Here is a 15,775-nt window from a genome sequence, read left to right as displayed (position 1 = left end):
TCTAAATAAAAGTTATGGCATCCCTGCAACTGAACCGGTCACCCTCCCCTAAACCCACCTCTGCAGGGAGTCTCTCTCTCAGCCCGACCCGGAGAGGTCTGGGATTGTACACGGGAAGCTCTTGCTCCACCACGGAGCTTTGGTCCTTCATTACAAAGCCAGTGAAATGACATAATCACCATTCTTGACTAAGTTAGTTTTATGCTGTTTTTATTGAGTTAGTTTTTCTCTTGCTGACCTATTTTTATTGATTGTATTTTGTGTGTGTTTGGAAAGCTGTTTTCAAGCGGGAGGTATTCTTTTGAAGGATATAATTTTTTCTTCTTTTCTGGGCATATGCCCGGTTGAGGGGGGGGAATCCCTGGAAGATGTCAAGTGCAAATGTCACCGCAGGCAACTTGAGCAGGTGGCCCCGTGCACAACCTAAGACTACAAAGGTAAAGGTAAAGAAACCCCTGATAGTTAAGTCCAGTCGCGGACGACTCTGGGGTTGCAGCACTCATCTTGCTTTACTGGCCAAGAGAGCCGACATTTGTCCGGGTCTCTATTTTTAAGGAAATGACTGGATTTTTAAAAATAGAGCAAGGCTCTTCCATGCCCAGACAGCTGTTACCATCCATGTACTCCTTATATATTTGCATTCATCTTTTTAGAAATCCACTGAAACAGTACAACATTTTGACATCAGAACTTTCTGGAAAGCACTCCCATCCCATATCAAGACAAACATCTAGGTTTCTGCATTGGGTCATATCAGGTTTTCTGTGTGTTGAGCAATAGATGACTTGCCCATGGAGAAGGAATCTTGGATTGCTAGAAACAGCATTCAAGTCTGGAGCTGTAGCCAAGATTGATTAGAACAGCAGATACTAATCTGCAAGATTGAAAAGATATATGATGCGTGGGATTTAGCATTATTAACACATGTACTATAAAAGAGATATTGAAGGATGTGCAGCAGCCAAATTCATTGATTTTTTTTGTTAATAATTGGAACATGGATGAATGAATTTACTTTATTACGGTCACAGATCAGCATAAGCAAAACATCTAAATAAATAGCATAACAGTATCTCTAAGCAGATAATTATTAAATTAATTGGGAGCAAGAACCAAACGTAGATTAAAACACATACATATGCTTGATTAAGCATAGATAATGGATGAATAAAAACCGATAAGGAAAATTTAAAGGAGATATAATAATAATAATAATAATAATAATAATAATAATAATAATATCTTTATTGTCATTGCCCCCTTCGGGGACAACGAAATTACTTAATTAAAAAATTAAATTAAAAAAGAACAGCTGTATGGGGTGGGGCTTCAGAAGTGTGGATTTAACAATTTGGGCCTTCTATTTAGGACTGATTTGTAGCATAGACCATCCTTCAACAAATATCTATCATGGCAGCACAAAATCTGGCGACTAAATATGTGACTTCTGGGCTTTTGTCCTGTGGTAATAGGGAGATGTAGTGTTGTTCTGAACACCCAGGGAACTTATATAGGATGGGCTGGATAAACCAGCTCGAATGTCTATGTAATACTGGCAGTGAAGAAGGGCACGCTCTGTTGTTTCCTGCTGCCCAGAGCCACACGGGCATTTCCTCTCCTTGTATGGTATCTTCCTATAGCGGTCTTCCCGAATTGCTGAAGGGAGGGCCTGACAACGTGAAAGCCCTTCGTTGTTTTGGTATTTCAAAATTAGCTATGTATGGCATTTGGGAAGTCGAGTATCTTCTAGTTTCGCTAATTAAATTTTTGGGGGACCTGGCTAGGTCTGCCTGTCATTCTATGTCTACCACACACTGTTTAATAATGTTTTCTTTGCTTGTTCATTCCACATGCTAAGTAAGAACTGTGGATTGAATCCTAGTTGTTATTATATTATCCACTGCTCGTATCCATATCAATTGGAAATCGTCTTTGGACGATTTCGTCCAAGGAAGCTTCCTTTGTCAAGGAAGCAAGGCTGCTCGGAAGGGAGGCTAGTCTCAGCCAATAATTAAGAGTGGCGAGCCGCACTCTGGCCTCGATTCTTATGAATCCAGTTTTGAGGTGCATTGGAGACATATTTAGGTACTTGAAGAACAGATCTTATAAGGGACGTGGGTGGCACTGTGGTCTAAACCATAGAGCCTAGGGCTTGCCGATCAGAAGGTCGGCAGTTCGAATCCCCGCGACAAGGTGAGCTCCCGTTGCTTGGTCCCTGCTCCTGCCAACCTAGCAGTTCGAAAGCACGTCAAAGTGCAAGTAGATAAATAGGTAAACAGCGTTTCCATGCGCTGCTCTGGTTTGCCAGAAGCGGCTTAGTCATGCTAGCCACATGACCTGGAAGCTGTACGCAGGCTCCCTCGGCCAGTAAAGCGAGATGAGCGCCGCAACCCCAAAGTCATCCACGACTGGTCTTAACGGTCAGGGGTCCTTTTACCTTTAGGACAGATCTTAATAGTTTGAATTGCACCAATTCTAATGGAGCGCAGTTGGCGAAGGTGCCTAATAGGGCACCATATAACAGTTGTGCAATCGATTTGGCCTCAAGCAATTTGAGGCTGCTGGTATGTAGTGTCCACCTTTGGACCTGAGGTACCTAAAGATAGCGTTAGCGCTTCTCTGAGCATTCCCTGCAATGTAGTCGCCATGGGTTTTTCTACTTCCTGAAGAGTAAAGGGCTATAGCCAAGTATTTAAAGCAGGTAACCTGCTCAATCTTATGACCGTCAATGTACCATACATGTAATTTAGGTCTCTTGGCAAAGACCATGATTTTGGTTTTCTGATCATTGAGGTTCAGTCGGCTCTCTTCACGGTATGCAGCTAGTGTTTTCATGGCTCTTTTAAGGCCTATTGGTGTTCTAGAGAGGATTGCAGCAGCATCTGTATATAGCAGCACCGAATTATGATTTCCTGCTAGTTTTGGAGGGTGGAAATTTATATTGCGAAGATAAGGAATCATATCATTTATATAACAATTGAACAAGGATGGAGTCAGTATGCTTCCTTGTTTGCCTCCTTTCTCGGTTTCTATTACATTGGTTAAGTGGCCCTGAGAAGTACAATACACTTTTAATGAGGTCCTTTCATGTAACCTGCATATTAGGTATAGAAAGCATCTATCTATTGTGGAGGTCTCCAGTTTTTCCCATAACTTTGTTCTGAAGATAGAGTCAAAGGCTGCTCTGAAGTCAATGAAGGCCACATAGAGAGAAGCAATATTGCTAGATGAGTACTTATCTATTAGATGTTGAAGAACTAAACATTGGTCGATGGTCGAACAGCCTTCTCAAAATCCCGCTTGCTCATCTGCAAGGAGGAACATAAATTTTCAAGACAGAGCCCAACCCTATAGATTAGCATACATGATTTTATATAATCTTACATTTAGCTCATAAACGTAAAAGTAATGGAAGCATACATAAATATACCTAATAACTGATAATGCTGTTTGTTATATGTGTATGAAATTAGGTTATATACATACCATTTTAAAAAATATCTTATTTCCTGCAAGTAAAAAACTTGCAGATTTGAAAATAAGGCAAAGTCAACATTTGCCTTCAAAAAATGTAGAGGGAATGGATCAATAACTTTTGGCAGAGGACAGGAGTCAGGAGACACAGGAGGGGAGCCTGAAACAGAGGCAGCACAGAACAGACACATAGCTCTAAGGTGTGTCATTGTAGGGGGTGAAATTTAATTTTTGAAATTTTCTTCAGTCAGGGTCTTAGAAATATGTTTTTGGGTGTGAGAAATTCAAATCTACTATTTTTATTACAGGACAACGTTTAGCTTGGTAAATCTATGGAAAACCACATAATTTTAATTTTACCTTCTGAAAATGTCAGATAATCATAATACTATTTTTTTAAAATAGTTTCTCTACATAAAACATATCCTACTAAGAATACATTGCCTTGTAATCATAAAACAACATTAGACAATCATGACATCAGTTAATAAGAAATTGAAACAAGTTTCATCAAGTATTGTTTTGATTTGTTATTGGACAGCAGCCAGTGATTTGCTTCTTGTACTCTGAAGTAGCCCTCACATTTCTCATGTGTCTACGCCCAGCCCTCTGCCTATGTGACTTTTCGCACATCTCGCTATAGACCAGAGGTCTGCAACCCGTGGCTCCGGAGCCGCATGTGGCTCTTTTACACCTTTACCGCGGCTCTGGGGCGGATACTAGTGAGGGGAGGAGGCGCATTGTGCGCCCCGACACTCCCCACTGTGGCGGGCGCTGTACTGGCTGTGACATCGCATGGGGGCGGTGCGTGCGTTAGTCACGCAACGTCCCGACGTCACCTTCCCGCCCGCCCGCCCGCTGCATTGTAAGGGGCATGTACGCTGGTCACTGCATTGAAAGGGGAATGAAGAACACACACACACAAAAAGGTAACTTGTTAATTTAACGTTTATTTCTATGAGGAGGAGTAATTCTGAGGGGTCAAACAAAGAAATAATAAAAAAGTGACAAAAAAGTTATTTTTATAATGACGAGTTTTGCGGCTCCCAGTTTTTTTTTCTTTGGAAACGGGTCCAAGTGGCTCTTTTTGTCTTAAAGGTTGCAGACCCCTGCTCTAGACTGAGCAGGGCAGGGCAGCTGTGGAACTTGCATGGGCTCATCAGTGAACTTCTTTACTTCAGTTGTAGTATGCTTACATGTCAAAGGAAATATTGCTGGGGGGGAGGGGAGGTAAGCCCGCCCCACATAACTGATCACATGACAAAGCACACACACACCATTTGAATGGCAATGCCCATTAACGGGGGGGGGGAGGCCCCTCAAATATTTTATTGGGGGAGGGCGAAGTTCCTCGGTCCTAGGAGCTGACTCCTATACAAAGGAGGTTCACATCAGACCAGTCTATCAGCTAAAACAAGATATGACATAGGCCTTCCACCCAAGAGTGTTTTATTTTGATGTTAAACCAGCAGGGTAGTAGACACAAATGCTGAATTACACTCTGAGTCTTAAATGGTTGAGGGTTTTGCCTTTGCCATGCTTTGAAATCAGTGAACAGATCTTCTGTGACACAGTCACTCAGTGAAGTAAGAAGTTCTGCAACTGAGAATCTGGTGAATGAAGGTTCAGTTTCAAGTTCTGTAGCAGTGTCTTGCATCTTGCCAATGCTACCTGTCCACTTGCTGTTAGACAGGGGTGTAATCTACACATTTAAAAAAAAAAAAATGCTGTGAAGATCCTTTTTTAAAAAAAGGTTTTGAAAAATATATTGAATTTGCCATAGCTCACCATCGCCATCTAGTGTCACATTTGCATATTGCACTTTACAACACATTTGAAACATTTATTTGCAGCAGGTCATGCCCTTCTTCTTCATGAAAGCTACAGTATTACAATATTAGCAATAACTGGTTTTTCAGCGTTTTTTGGAATAAAGTGGTAGAGATATCTTCCACCTGTCTTACTTCACAAGAATGATGCTGTTCTGTGATGATATTGGGAAACTGGTGATCTGAATTGTCAACTTTCAGCATAACTTTAGTTGGATCTTCAAGGCCATCAAAGTAGATGTAGTCAATGTCACCCTTCTGACACAGATCATCAAATGTTCTACAGGTGGTATTTAACACCAGTCAAATTAGCAAAAATCTATAAACTGAAATCCAACCTTTGTTGGAAATGCAACAAGGAAGCTGGAACAACAATGCATATGTGGTGGAGCTGCACTCTGATTAATTACTTCTGGGGAGAAATACATAGAATCATAGAATCATAGAGTTGGAAGAGACCACAAGGGCCATCGAGTCCAACCCCCTGCCAAGCAGGAAACACCATCAGAGCACTCCTGACATATGGTTGTCAAGCCTCTGCTTAAAGACCTCCAAAGAAGGAGACTCCACCACACTCCTTGGCAGCAAATTCCACTGTCGAACAGCTCTTACTGTTCTTCCTAATGTTTAGGTGGAATCTTCTTTCTTGTAGTTTGGATCCATTGCTCCGTGTCCGCTTCTCTGGAGCAGCAGAAAACAACCTTTCTCCCTCCTCTGTGTGACATCCTTTTATATATTTGAACATGGCTATCATATCACCCCTTAACCTCCTCTTCTCCAGGCTAAACATGCCCAGCTCCCTTAACCGTTCCTCATAAGGCATCGTTTCCAGGCCTTTGACCATTTTGGTTGCCCTCCTCTGGACACGTTCCAGTTTGTCAGTGTCCTTCTTGAACTGTGGTGCCCAGAACTGGACACAGTACTCCAGGTGAGGTCTGACCAGAGCAGAATACAGTGGCGCTATTACTTCCCTTGATCTAGATGCTATACTCCTATTGATGCAGCCCAGAATTGCATTGGCTTTTTTAGCTGCCGCGTCACACTGTTGGCTCATGTCAAGTTTGTGGTCAACCAAGACTCCTAGATCCTTTTCACATGTACTGCTCTCAAGCCAGGTGTCACCCATCTTGTATTTGTGCCTCTCATTTTTTTTGCCCAAGTGCAATACTTTACATTTCTCCCTGTTAAAATTCATCTTGTTTGTTTTGGCCCAGTTCTCTAATCTGTCAAGGTTGTTTTGAAGTGTGATCCTGTCCTCTGGGGTGTTAGCCACCCCTCCCAGTTTGGTGTCATCTGCAAATTTGATCAGGATGCCCTTGAGTCCATCATCCAAGTCACTGATAAAGATGTTGAATAAGACCGGGCCCAAGACAGAACCCTGTGGCACCCCACTAGTCACTCTTCTCCAGGATGAAGAGGAACCATTGATGAGCACCCTTTGGGTTCGGTCAGTCAGCCAGTTACAAATCCACTGAGTGGTAGCATAGTCAAGACCGCATTTTACCAGCTTCTTTACAAGAATATCATGGGGCACCTTGTCAAATGCCTTGCTGAAATCAAGGTAGGCTACATCCACTGCGTTCCCTTCATCTACCAGGCTTGTAATTCTGTCAAAAAACGAGATCAGGTTAGTCTGGCATGACTTATTTTTCAGAAATCCATGCTGACTATTGGTGATCACAGCATTCCTTTCTAGGTGCTCACAGACTGTTTGCTTAATGATCTGCTCCAGAATCTTCCCTGGTATTGATGTCAGACTGACTGGGCGGTAATTATTTGGGTCCTCTCTTTTCCCCTTTTTGAAAATAGGGACAACATTTGCCCTCCTCCAGTCTGCCGGGACTTCGCCTGTTCTCCAGGAATTCTCAAAGATGACTGCCAGTGGTTCTGAGATCACATCTGCCAGTTCTTTTAATACTCTTGGATGCAGTTCATCTGGCCCTGGAGACTTGAATACATCTAAACTAGCCAAATATTCTTGTACTATCTCCTTAGTTATGCTGGGCTGTGTTTCCTCTGCTGAATCATTTGCTCCAAATTCTTCAGGTCGGGCATTGTTTTCTTTATCGGAGAAGACTGAGGCAAAGAAGGCAGGAGGAGTTGAAAAAAAATGCTTAAAATCCCATTAATGAAAAAACCAGAGGCTTACCTACTGGGCTTATTAGGAAAAGAAATGCTGAAATCGAAAAAAAGAATTTTCTTATATGCAACCACTGCAGCTAGGATAGTAATAGCATCTAAATAGAAACCTAAAGAACTACCTACCAAGGAGGAATGGATTCTCAAATTAAACGAATATTTAAAATTGGCTAAATTAACTGCATCCATTACTGCTCTAAAAAAGACACGCTAATATGCTTAGACTAAGAATGTAAATGCATCAAAACAAATAATTTATCAATGACATATATATGTATATAGAGAAAGTAAAAACAATCAGAATGCAATGATAAGGGTAAAATTGATTCTAGAGAAGACGAGTAGTGGTGGAGGGAAGTTAAATAGGGTGGTGGGTTTATCTTATTTTGTTTATGGTGGGGGTTTTTTGGATATTGCATAATGACTTAATGTATAACGATTTAATGCTTCTTTTCTGTTATGTATTATTTCTCCTTTTCTTTTAAACTGTATGACGGAAAATCTAAATAATTTTTTAAAAAAATCATCAAATTCCTGATCCAGGGATTTTATGGCTTTTTCTTCAACCCGCTTGACTTCATTGTGAGCCATGTCTCTTGTCTTCTTCAGTGACCAAGCCAGCATCCAGGAAGGCAGCAGTGGTGTCTTTCTAATGTGTTGTAGTTGTCTTTTTATTAGAAATGGAATGCATACTTTGTTTTTCTAATACCAGTTCATAACTTCCATCAGGTCCATCTTAGGCATCAGCTATTTGTTATTCATTTTCACCAGCAGAGAAATTATTTTATTGAAGCATTCTGCTTACTTCTCTACTTATATTCAGCAAGCCTTGTCTGCTTGGTGTTTCTGCTTCTTGATTTATCTGTTATACTCAGCCATATATAATATAACTGCAAGTACTTGGCAATCATTTGTCATGATTTTTATGCAACTTAACACACATTTTCACAAGTTTTAAAAATAAGTTTAAAATTAATGAAATTTCCACAAAACGTAAAATGTCAATATTTTTATGCATTTATTTATCAAGCAAAACTAAATTATACTAGTAAAACCAAAATATCTTTTGAATTCCTGTCATGCTACATTTTTTTAACACCCTTTATTTTTGGAATTCAAAAGTTTAAAAATTCAGCATACTGTAACACAGCAGTATATTCCCCAGGATCCTAGTGAATGGAATACACCTAATTCATAACTCAAATGAACCTTTGGTATTGGGTGCCCAAGAAGCATTGGATCATTTACAGTAGGAATTTCTATGCCAGATATTGGAAAAAATAGAGGTTATATAATGGTGTGGTAACCAGCAGTAGAAGAAAGGCAGAGAAGGAGAATGTGGTTAGCAAATCATGCAGCTTCAGTGAATTAGACTGAAGTAAGGTAAAGGTAAAGGGACCCCTGACCATTAGGTCCAGTCGTGACCGAATCTGGGGTTGCGGCACTCATCTCGCTTTATTGGCTGAGGGAGCCGGCGTACAGCTTCCAGGTTATGTGGCCAGCATGACTAAGCCGCTTCTGGCGAACCAGAGCAGCACACGGAAACGCCGTTTACCTTCCCGCCGGAGCAGTACTTATTTATCACTGAAGTAATAATTTGCAAATACTGGCTAGATTCCCTTGTGTGGTTTAAACTAGCACATGCATTAACTAGAAATTCGGAAAAAGGAAATGTACTTGCTTATCACCAACAAATATGTCTCTGGTGAAGTGTAACAAGTCTTCTGGACTGCCGCTTCTTAATTCCAGAGCAATTGTGAAAGGGGCACCCCAGTAGGTACATCAAGCAAAAACGTTATTCTGCACACAAAGGAAGTAGCATCCCCAACTTAGGTTAAAGGACAGGATAACTCATACCAATTCTTGCTGTCCCAGACAGCTGCTGCATGCAGTTAGGGGAACTTTTGGTCTACTCCAGGGTGCCCCAGAAACTCCGGTGCCATTTGTAAACTGGTGCCACACAGGGCAATAGCAGCCTTAAGTGGGGTGTGGCTGGCTGTGTGCAAATTGTGTTCTGCTAAGTTGCACTTCAACATTATTTTTTGTTAGCTTCCTGCAAGTTTGTACATGCATATGTTGCTCAGGGGATGGGTTTTGTGGCCAAACATTCTTCATATGCTCTTATGCAAGGAAGGTCTACTCTTTCTCCCAGATTTAAAGGTAAAAGCTCAGAAACCAGCTGCACACTGATGTAAGCAGTAAAGGCAAAGGTAAAGGGACCCCTGACCATTAGGTCCAGTCGTGGCCGACTCTGGGGTTGCGGCGTTCATCTCACTTTATTGGCTGAAGGAGCAGGCCTACAGCTTCCGGGTCATTTGGCCAGCATGACTAAGCCGCTTTTGGCGAACCAGAGCAGCGCACGGAAACGCCGTTTAACTTCCCGCCGGAGCGGTACCTATTGATCTACTTGCACTTTGACGTGCTTTTGAACTGTAAGCAGTAGTGTGTATATTAGTACGTGCTGATCCTTTAAAAACATTTTTAAAATTTATCTGAACATTAACTTATGGAATACATTTTTAAATACACACCCACCACAAAGTACAAACATAGAGCTTTTTTTTTGTCTCTCTCTCTGTGAGACACGGGCTCAGGGCAGCTATCAACCAATAATAAAAACGAGTTAAATGAATACAACTTAAAAACAATAATAAAATACAACATTAAAACATTAAAACAATTAAAATGCAGCCTCATCACAGGGGGAGAAAGGAAAAAGAAAGGGGGGGTGTGTCAAATTGACTCCAAGCCAAAGGCCTTGTGGAGATTAGTCCGGCCCACTTTTAAAATATATATAATCCCCGCTCCCAGGTTTACCTTTCTTAACATGGCATATTTCATTTAGGGTAACAATGCTCAGGGAGTTGTCATGAGATAATTTCAGGTATCCGCATAATCACTATGCCATGCTGTTCATGGTGCATACAAGTAAATATATCACTTACAGTGGTACCTCGGGTTAAGTACTTAATTTGTTCCGGAGGTCTGTTCTTAACCTGAAACTGTTCTTAACCTGAAACACCACTTTAGCTAAGGGGGTCTCCTGTTGCCGCCGCGCCGCCGGAGCACGATTTCTGTTCTCATCCTGAAGCAAAGTTCTTAACCTGAAGCACTATTTCTGGGTTAGCGGAGTCTTTAACCTGAAGCGTATGTAACCTGAAGCGTATGTAACCTGAGGTACCACTGTATTTACATAAATGCCATTGTTAGAAACAACTAGGGCTGCAGGCATCTCCAGGTGACTACAACATGACATCTGCAACTCTTTTCTTTGGTTAGGCAATGTTGTAATAATTATTATTATTATTTATTTATACCTGGCCCATCTGGCTGGTTTTCCCCAGCCACGCTGGGCGGCTCCCAACAGAGATAAAAAATACAATAAAACATCAGACATTAAAAACTTCCCTAAACAGGGCTGCCTTCAGATGTCTTCTAAATGTCAGGTAGTTGTTTATTTCCTTGACATCTGATGGGAGGGCATTCCACAGGGCGGGCGCCACCACCGAGAAGGCCCTCTGCCTGGTTTCCTGTAACTTGTCTTCTTGCAGTGAGGGAACCACCAGAAGGCCCTTGGCACTGGATCTCAGTGCTGTACATGGTGGTGTGTTACTAAGGGCTCATCCAGACTTCCTTTTGCATCCTTTTGCTTTCACCATGGAACCCCACCCTTTAATGTTGAATCAGTGCAAACAGCATATGGCAAGAAAGCTGAATTGTCATTTTTTCCAATTCAGCTTTAAAGAGCAGGTTTTTCTAGAAATGGCAACAGGACCAAAGAAAAGCACTCGGAGACAGAGCTTTAAAGCACAGAACTGTGCCTAAAAAGTGTGGGGCAAAATATAAACATGGGTGAGCCCTATGTGGTGCTGCAAATATACAGCTTTGACAGCACTTACTGTACTGGAACGCTTATGATGCCCCTCCTCGCCAAAAAGGCATCAACCCTCGATACTTGGGTGCCTCTATTAAATATGCCGTCTGTGAAGTGCATGTCTTGCCCATCACCATCTTCTTTTCCTCTACCTACTTGGGCCAGAATAGGGATATGATGGACCTTGCTTCAAGAGTGTACACACTTGCATTTGAGTACACAGTCAGAATTGTTGTGATTAGGTTTGTTAAGTGAATTTGTGCTGCAGCCAGTTATTTGTGTACATTCACCGTGACGCATCAGTTCTGTGCATCAGCAGATGAGGCATTTCATGGTGCAATTAATGACGTAGGCCTTTAGATGAGAAAGAAACTAGCATTCACTCACCTGCCCCCTCCGCTTCTGCTTACTGATGTGGCTGAGTTTCTTCCGCCTCCTCAACTGTGTCTCCAAGCACTTCCCACCCAATGCCAACCTCCTCAGTTGATGCGTCAGATGAGGTTCTATGTGGAAGAAATATTTAAATTTAGTATGACCACATTTACAGAGAATTAAGAAAGCATACTGCGTCACTGATGACGAGTGGGAAGTTGTATCCCTAAGATGACAGATTGCATGAATGAGTCCACATGTTCATGCTCATAAATAATAGCAGAACAATAAAAATCCAGCTTTCTGCTACATTCATGATGTGATTTCTCAGATATATTGAAAAAACAGAGAAGCTGTTAACTTTTTTTCCTCTAGTGCCATGCTGCTAAATATTGGAGCATATATTGATAGTGAGGTTCAGAAACAAGCTTTCATATAGAAGCCATGTCAAATATATTGATGGGCATCTATAAAAGTTGCAGTCTCCACAGCAACTCGGAGCTGCTCATCCGTCAGAAATATGAAACATATTCATCCTTAAAAGTTCAGTTTTCTGTGTCTTAAGGAAGGTTAATGGGAGGGCTTCAGCAGTGACTGTTTCCTAATGTTCTTCAGTTGATTGTGGAGTGAGAATATTCACTTTTGTGCTGGCCACTGATCAGGTCAGCAGGGACTCCTCCCTCCCTTCCTTCCTCCCTTCCTTCCTTCCTTCCAGCACAGGCTGCAGAGTCCCTTGAAGTACCACAGACAGTTCCTCCACATAACACGTTCTTTATTCCCCTTCATGACCGCAAAGCAGGGCCAGTGCTATCAACTAGGCAGCCATCTAGGGCACAGACCTCTGAGGGGTACAGTGCTGACCTTTGAGGGGCACAGTTTTATATAGATTGTTTTTGTTATATCTTATAAATTTCTGATAATATTTCACTTTTGAAGTATTTTATCATTATTGAAGTAATTCATACATAAAATATATAACAAATCTTATGTATGAATTACTTCAATAATATAATATTTTATATATTATATTTTATATAAATTATATATATATATATATATATATATATATATATATATATAAAAAATAGACCAACTGTAGAGTGGAGGTTATCGTATTACACACACACACACACACACACACACACACCACTTAATTTTAAATTTCACAGTCACAATCTTATTTAGAAAATGCATTCATTTTCTACTGAGTTATGGTTTTGGTACCGGAGCTCAGTGCCATAAGCAGAACACAGGAAAAGCTAAGGAGCAAGCAAAGCAAGAGGGGTTCTTCCTGAAATACCTTTGTACACACAACACGTTGAAGAACAAGTACAGGGTTGAAACTAGCACCAAGGGATGCGGTGCTCCTACTACAAAGGATATAAGCTCCAGGACAGAAGTTTCACAAACACAGAGAGGAAAAAGAGGTGGTCAGGAAAAGTGAGAGAAGATGGTATTGTGTCTGACTTAAATTACAGTAACCCTTCTAACTGGACTATTGCAGTGATAATTTGCAGCAGCATGGATCACAGCAGGTTGTATCACATGATTTCTCCAAAGACTCAAGTAACTGAGTGTTTTCTCCTCTACATTATAAGAGAAGACCAGTAAGTGGTGAAAAATGTGCCATCAGTGGTTAATATATTCAACCTCAAAAGAGGCGAGTTTTTATTTTTGCTGTTGGAAGGTTAAAGCACCTGCTGTAGCTGTAAACACCAATACCAGACCCTTCAAATATCCCTATTTTCCAGGGACAGTCCCAGATTTAAAGAAGCCATCCTAGTTTCTGATTTGATCCCAGAATGTCCCGCTTTTCCTTAGGAACTCCCTGTTGTCATCAGAGAAATGTTGGAGGGTATGGCAATCCTGCCTAGGGAAGTTTTGTAATGTTTAATGCTCTGTTATGTTTTTTTTTAATGTTGGAAGCAGCCCAGGTTCGCTGGGTGAACCCAGTAAAATGTGTGGGGTATAAATAGTAAAACTATCACTATGGCATGGGGCGTCCCTATTTTCATCAGAGAAATCTTGGAGGGTATGGGATGACAACCAAGTTGCCCCTGAGCCAAGGAGATACGTAACTATACAAGCTTTAGAAGTCATCTGTGTATAGGGAAATTTTTTAATGTTTAATGTTTTGTTAGGTTTTTATACATGTTGGAAGCAGCCCAGAGTGACTGGGGCAACCCAGTCAGATAGGCAGGGTATAAATAACGTTGATGTTGTTGAATAGGATGTCCCTATTTTCATTTGAGAAATGTTGGAGGGTATGCAGTTGGGGACATACATGTTTTGTTGCATCAGAAGAACAATATGGATGACAAATCTTGGAACACTTGATTGTTTTGGCCAGAGTTTTTGGCGTGCAAAACTTGGCATTCCATAGCACAATGGAAGATGTTGTACAGTGCTAGCAATTGACTTTTTCTGACGTTTGTAGAATATCTAGCAAGCGAGCTGCTACAAAATGGTTAAGATTTAAATTCAGCTACAAGTCACCTAGAATTACCATATGGGCTGCAGGTGAGATGAACACACTCAACTTTTGATCTATGCTTCTGAGAAATAATACTAGGATTGGAATACTGCAGCCGCAAGCAGTGTCCAGGTGGAAATTGGCTAAATGTCCAGACATATGGCAGCCCATGTTGGCAGTGCCATTTTTGCCAATTTTCCTCAGAAAAAGCTCAAAAATGTCCAATTTCCTTGTGATTTTGCCAAAAAAGCTCAACAAGTTTGCCAAAAGTTTCACTTTCACTTTTCGAAATATGGCAACCCAAAATAATACCAAACTCTGAGATAGGACAAGTTAGAAAAAGGAGAAAGAAACAACAATTTGAGTATGAGGTTGAAGAGGCACCACAAGATCCAAAGTAAGATTCAAAGATCTTGATTGATTGTCGCATGCACTCTTAACTCCTTGAGTTAATTTGGGTCAAAACTCACCCCAGGTCGCCAATCCCATGCCTTCTGAAATCTCCACATCTCAAGAAAGAGAGCATCTGGGATTAGGAGAGAGTGCTGAAATGAACGCATGGAGTAAGCATTCCTGTCTTCTGTGCATTTGCATGAGTTCTGGCTGAAGCATTCAGCATTCAAACAGGGCTTCCTTTAATATGGTTTGATCACCTGACTTTCTGTTACTTCTGGCTTTGTCATGGTTCCCAGAAAGTCTTATCAGTGATTTGTTTACTTCAGTCAGCGCTCAGGGAAGGCAAATTTATTTTTTGTTCATAACTATGGGAAACTGGGTTAGAATTGCACTCCAGAAAGGTGTGGAAATAAATTTTTGGTAACAAACACATTTAAAACAGGACCTCTCCTGAATTTTACTGGCTATTGCTCATTAAACGTCACCTATTGTTCAGTCCCTTGTTGAAGTAAGAGTAGCGAAAATGCAGAAAAGCAGCTTAAATCATATATATGTGTGACACCCTTCTTTGGAAATTAAACCAATGTCCAGACTTTAACATTCACAAATTTTACTCGCAGAAACTTATAGATGAATTAAAACATAATATTTTCAGTCAGCTTTGTCCCTTGAATCTCGTCTTTGTTTCAAGATTTTTTTAATTGCATATTTAGAACGGTTTTATAAAACTTTGTAAGCTGCCTTGGAGGCCAGCATTGGTATGTGGGAGTGGCTCTGGGGCTATGTACACACCAGATTGCTAATGCACCTGTGGGTCACACAGACCTAGTTTTTCCATGTGTGCCGTTGTGTATTTTCATACACACATGAAAAGAGCGCCTTCAATTAAATGCTGTTCCTCATCCACATTACTGGGTGGGGCTTGATGGGATGTAATGTGTGTTGTTGTCCCTTCACCTCAGTCAAGAATTCCACACTCTCCCCGACTCCCAGAAACATGAGATCCATTGTGGGCTGGGCATGCACACAGGTATCTGTTTACTGCGTGTGCAGACAAATTATGCCCCTCAGAAGGACTTTCGTGCACCCAAACCCTGTCTTTTTTGCTAACTCCTCCCCATCACTTTTTCCTTGTCTGCTCTTGAACACACAGGTTTTGGATTTTTGAGACCTATGTTTCTTCTTCTTCTTCTTTTGTAAAGAAAAACCTGCCTGATT

General features: G+C 41.1%; 1 long non-coding RNA gene across 1 annotated transcript; it reads right to left on the bottom strand.

Moving 5' to 3' along the window:
• Window positions 1-1,304: 1,304 nt before the first annotated feature.
• Window positions 1,305-15,089, bottom strand: LOC308472124. Its single transcript, XR_013983310.1, has 3 exons — window positions 14,632-15,089; window positions 11,704-11,819; window positions 1,305-3,308 (listed from the first exon to the last, which is right to left on the bottom strand). It is a non-coding gene; the product is annotated as an uncharacterized lncRNA (long non-coding RNA).
• Window positions 15,090-15,775: the final 686 nt, after the last annotated feature.

Source organism: Podarcis pityusensis (assembly GCF_964106645.2).
Source record: "Podarcis pityusensis genome assembly, chromosome: 2".
Lineage (NCBI taxonomy): Eukaryota > Metazoa > Chordata > Lepidosauria > Squamata > Lacertidae > Podarcis > Podarcis pityusensis.
This window is presented reverse-complemented; position numbering and strand designations above follow the sequence as displayed.